The following is a 6,000-nucleotide window of genomic DNA, read 5'->3' as shown; positions in this document are numbered from 1 at the left end:
AAGTCTTTAATCCATTTGGAGTTAATTTTTGTGTATTGTGTATGGTCTACTTTCATTTTTTTACATGTGGCTATCCAGTTTTCCCAACACCATTTGTTGAAGAGACTTTCTTTTCCCCATTGTATGTTCTTGGCTCCTTTGTCAAAGATTAGCTGTCCATAGATGTGTGGGTTTATTTCTGGGCTTTCAATTCTATTCCATTGATCTGTGTGTCTGTTTTTGTGCCAGTACCATGCTGTTTTGGTTACTATAGCTTTGTAGCATATTTTGAAATCAGGGAGTGTGATACCTCCAGCTTTGTTCTTTTTTCTCAGGATTCCTTTAGCTATTCGGGGTCTTTTTTGTTCTATATAAATTTTAGGATTCTTTGTTCTATTTCTGTGAAAAATGTTGTTGGAACTCTAATAGGGATTGCATTGAATCTAGAGATGGCTTTAGAAAGTATGGACATCTTAACTATGTTAATTCTTCCAATCCAAGAGCACAGAATATCTTTCCATTTCTTTGTGTCTTCTTCAATTTCTTTCAGAAATGTTTTATAGTTTTCGGTGTAGAGATCTTTCACCTCTTTGGTTAAGTTTATTCCTAGGTATTTTATTCTTTTTGTTGCAATTGTAAATGGGATGGTATTCTTAATTTCTCTTTCTGCTACTTCGTTAGTGTACAGAAATGCAACTGATTTTTGTATGTTGATTTTGTATCCTGCAACTTTACCATGTTCGTTTATTACTTCTAAAAGTTTTCTGGTGGATTCTTTAGGGTTTTCTATGTATAAAATCATGTCATCTGCAAATAGTGACAGTTTCACTTCTTCCTTTCCAATTTGGATCCCTTTTATTTCTTTCTCTTGCCTGATTGCTCTGGCTAGGACTTCCAGTACTATGTTAGATAGGAGTGCTGACAGTGGGCATCCTTGTCTGGTTCCTGTTCTTAGAGGATGGCTTTCAGTTTTTCACCATGGAAGATGATATTAGCTGTGGGTTTCTGATATATGGTCTTTATTATGTTGAGGTACTTTCCTTCTATACCCATTTTATTCAGAGATTTTATCATAAATGGATGCTGTATCTTGTCAAATGCTTTCTCTGCATCTATTGAGATGATCATGTGATTTTTATTCTTCATTTTATTAATGTGGTGTATCACGTTGATTGATTTGCAAATGTTAAACTGTCCCTGCATCCCTGGAATAAATCCCACTTGATCATGGTGTATAATCTTTTTAACGTATTGTTGTATGCGATTTGCTAGTATTTTGTTGAGGATTTTTGCATCGATGTTCATCAGTGATATTGGCCTGTAATTTTCTTTTTTTGTGTTGTCCTTGTCTGGTTTTGGTATCAGGGTAATGTCAGCTTCATAGAATGAGTTAGGGAGCTTGCCCCCCTCCTCAATTTTTTGGAAGAGTTTGAGAAGGATAGGTATTAAGTCTTTGAATGTTTGGTAGAATTCACCAGGGAAGCTATCTGGTCCTGGACTTTTATTTTTGGGTAGGTTTGTGATTACTGTTTCGATCTCCTTACTGGTGATTGGGCTATTCAAATTCTCTACTTCTTCTTGATTCAGTTTTGGAAGGTTGTATGATTCTAAGAATTTATCCATTTCTTCCAGATTGTCGAATTGGTTGGCATATAGCTTTTCATAGTATTCTCTTATAATCTTTTGTATTTCTGAGTTGTCTGTTGTAATTTCTCCTCTTTCATTTCTGATTTTACTTATTTGTCCCTTCTCTCTTTTTTTCTTGGTGAGCCTAGCTAAAGATTTGTCAATTTTGTTGATCTTTTCAAAGAACCAGCTATTGGTTGTATTAATTTTTTCTATTTTTTTTTGGTCTCTATTTCATTTATTTCTGCTCTGATTTTCATTATTTCCCTTCTTCTACTGATTTTGGGCTTTGTTTGTTCTTCTTTTTCTCCTTCCTTTAGGTGCATTCTTAGATTGTTTATTTGACATTTTTCTTGTTTGTTGAGATAGGTCTGTATCTCTATAAACTTCCCTCTTAGAACCGCTTTTGCTGTATCCCATAAATTCTGGCATGTTGTATTTTCATTTTCATTTGTCTCCAGGTATTTTTTGATTTCTTCTTTGATTTCTTCGTTAACCCAGTCGTAGTTCAGTAGCATTTTGTTTAATCTCCACGTATTTGTGGCTTTTCTGATTTTCTTCCTATAGTTGATTTCTAGTTTCATACCGTTGTGGTCAGAAAAGATGTTTGGTATTATTTCAATCTTCTTAAATTTATGGAGACTTGTTTTGTGGCCTAATATGTGATCAATCCTGGAGAATGTTCCATGTGCATTTGAAAAGAACATGTATTCTTCGGTTTTTGGATGGAATGCTCTGTATCTATCTACTAGGTCCATATGTTCCAGTGTATCATTGAAGGCCAATATTTCCTTATTGATCTTCTGTTTGGATGATCTATCTGTTGGTGTAAGTGGAGTGTTAAAGTCCCCTACTATTATTGTGTTACTGTCTATTTCTGTTTTTACTTCTGTTAATAATTGCTTTATATATTCAGGTGCACCTACATTGGGTGCGTAGATATTTACAAGTGTTATATCCTCTTGTTGGATATTTCCCTTGATCATTACGTAATGCCCTTCTTTGTCTCTTTTTACAGTTTTTGTTTTAAAGTCTATTTTGTCTGATATGAGTACTGCTACCCCAGCTTTCCTTTCATTGCCATTTGCGTGGAGTATCTTTTTCCATCCCTTCACTTTCAGTTTGTGAGTGTCTTTAGGTCTGAAGTGTGTCTCTTGTATGCAGCATACATATGGGTCTTGATTTTTTATCCAGTCAGCCACCCTATGCCTTTTAATTGGAGCATTTAGTCCATTGACATTTAAAGTAGCTATTGATAAGTATGTACTTACTGCCATTTTTTAACTTTTTTTTTTTATTCAGTGTTTTAGTAGTCCTTCTCTGTTCCTTTCTTCTTCTATACAGAATTGATGGTCACTTTAGTTTGACCTCTGTCTGAAAGCTGTACTCTTTAACTCCCCTCCTCCCTCCTTTTATGTTTTTGATATCATATCTAACCTCTTTTTTGTGCATTTGTATCCATTACATTCTAATCATGGAAATAGATAATTTTTCCTGTTTGTGGTCTTCTCTTTTCCCCTTAAATCAGTCCCTTTAACATTTCTTGTAGCACTTGTTTCTTGGTGACAAACTCCTTTAATTTTTGCTTATCTGGGAAAATTTTGATCTCTCTTTCCATTTTGAATGATAACCTTGCTGGGTAGAGTATTCTTGGCTGTAAGTTTTTTCCTTTTAGCACTTTAAATATATCGTGCCATTCTCTTCTAGCCTGTAAGGTTTCTGCAGAGAAGTCAGCTGATAGCCTTATGGGGTTTCCTTTGTATGTAACTTGACGTTCTTTTGCAGCTTTTAGGATTCTCTCTTTATCTTTAATTCTGGACATTTTGATTATGATGTGTTTTGGTGTGGGCCTCTTTGGGTTTATCTTGTTTGGGACTCTCTGTGCTTACTGTACCTGGATGTCTGTTTCCTTCCTTAGGTTAGGGAAGTTTTCCTCTATTATTTCTTGAAATAGATTCTCTGCCCCCTTGTCTCGCTCTTCTCCTTCCGGGACACCTATAACACGGATGTTAGTGCGCTTGATGTTGTCCCAGAGGTCCCTTAGACTGTCCTCACTGTTTTTAATTCTTTTCTCTTTTACCTGTTCAGCTTGGGTAATTTCTTCTAGTCTTTCATCCAGCTCACAGATCCGTTCTTCTGTATCCTCTACTCTGCTTTTGAGTCCCTCTAATGAATTTTTCATTTCCAGTATTGTATTCTTCATTTCTGATTGGTTCTTTTTTATATCTTCCATTTCTTTGTTGACATTCTCACTGAGTTCATCTATTCTTCTCCCCAGATCAGTGAGCATCCTTAACACTCTTAGTTTGAACTCTCCGTCAGGTAGTTTGCTCATTTCTGTTTCACTTAGTTCCTTTTCTGGGGTTTTGTCCTGTTCCCTTACTTGGAATGTATTCTTTTGCCTCCTCATTTTGCCTCTTTCCCTGTGCTTGTGTCTACGTATTAGGTAGGTCAGCTACGTCTCCTTCTCTTGGATAGGTGACCTTATGTAAGTGTTGCCTTAGGAGGCTTCCAGTGTGCTTCCCTCAGTTCTCAATATTCCAGGGGTCACCCCTATGTGTGCTACATGTGTCCTTCTGTTGTGGCCTGTTTGTTCTCCCTGTAGGCACCCAGGGAGGCTGAGCTATGCTCCTGGCCAGTTGTTGTAATGCTCAGCTGCTTGTAGTTGTTGTGGGCCCTTCAGTCTCTTTATCAGGTGTGGGGAGCCCCAGCACAGTTGGCTGCAAGTTCTAATACCACATTTGTGTTGCAGTATTTCTTTTAAGTGAGTAGGCCCCCAGTGTGGCAGGTTGTTAGGCTCAGGGCCTTACAATTGCTGTAAGACTCTAGCCTATTAGGTCTCTTGTCAGCACTCTGAGGATTGCAGCTGGGTGGGGCTGGCCTCAGGCACAGGAGCACCCAATCGTTTCAGGCTTTGGAAGGTGGGGCAAACCCCCTATGTGGGTCTTTGAGAAGCACAAGTCTTCTGCAGCTGACAAGCCCTGCCGCCCACAGGTCCACACACACAGTCAACACAGTCCTGCCCCATGTGAGCGTCCCGACCTCCCCAAGCGGACCCAGTCTCTCCACAGCGGGGGCCCCACACACTCTGCCACCGCCCCACACTCTCCACCCGTTCCTTGTGGACACCCTGCCCCGCTCAAGTCGGCTCAGTTGCCAGGCTGCAGAGAATCCAGTCGCCAATCTATGCAGGCCCACAAGTTGCCTGAGGGCTTGTTGTTGGGTGGGGCCAGTCTCTAGGGTGGGCTGCCTGCCCTGGCTGAGCTGGATTAAATCGGTGCTCTAGTGGGTGGGGCAGACCCTGGGCTAGCAGGCCTCAGGGAGAACTCCAATGGCTTCTGTGTCAGCACGCTCACACCAGGCCACAACAATGGCCGCCGCCATTGTCCCAGTCCCTGGAGAGGTCTCACCCCTCACCGAGATGCACTCAGGGCCTATTAGGTAGTCTCTTGTCACCAAAGCACTGTGCACCTTTCTTTCTGGTGATTTTAGGATGCTTTCTGAAACGGGTGAGTTTGCTTGCGGGCCCTTTAAGAGCCAGTTTTAGTTTCTTTGTGAACTGGTTTTTCTGGGGGTACTCCCCAATGTTTTAGTAGCAGGCAAAGTCAGATATTATGCCACTCGTCTCGATTGTGCTGGGTCCACAAAATGCCCACAGCGGGGGCGCTCCCGGCTCAGGGCCCCGCTCCTCCAGGGAGGGCTGCGTACTTGTGAGCTGCTCCCGTGAAACTGGCGGCTTGTGAAGGCGGCCTTTTTCCTCTCCAGAAGGGAGTCTCTGCCTCTTCTACCTCAGTTAGGATTGTCCATTGTTGCAGGAGTTCCTCTTATCCAGTTTTCAGTTCTGTCTCAGGGGTATTTTTTCCACGAGTAGTTGTAGATTGGCTGTGTCCACGGGAGGAGGTGAGTTCAGAGTCTGCTTATGCCGCCATCTTGACTCCGCTTCCTCAATCATCTTTATCAGCATTATCATAGCTGTTTTCAGCAGGCCAAATGGAAAAATAGAAATTTTTCTCCAAATGGAAAGGCAAGAAATCCTACAGCTTCTGCACACAGGTTAGGTATCTCCAATACCGTGTTTTACAGATTCTACATTTTATGTAGTGGTTGCTGGATGAAAGGGCTACGTCTAAGCAAAAGTGTCTGGGCTTGACACAATTAAGAGTCTCTTGCATGTACTGTGAAAATAGCCAAATATCTGTAAGAGCATTCCTACAAGCAATACATCTCATTATATTATAATCACTTCTTTTCTTACATTGTTGTGTAAATTATGGTGTTCACACTGGGAACAGAGGGGAAAAAGAGACTGACTATTCATCTGAGTGAATTTACAAAAGAACCATATGAGAGAGCATCCACTCTCAAAGACTCTAATGTAATAGGTCATTTCATTAA

The sequence above is a fragment of the Diceros bicornis genome, chromosome 14, assembly GCF_020826845.1.
Source record: "Diceros bicornis minor isolate mBicDic1 chromosome 14, mDicBic1.mat.cur, whole genome shotgun sequence".
Classification (NCBI taxonomy): Eukaryota; Metazoa; Chordata; class Mammalia; order Perissodactyla; family Rhinocerotidae; genus Diceros; species Diceros bicornis.
The sequence above is the reverse complement of the archived record's forward strand: the minus strand, read 5'-3'. Positions refer to the sequence as shown.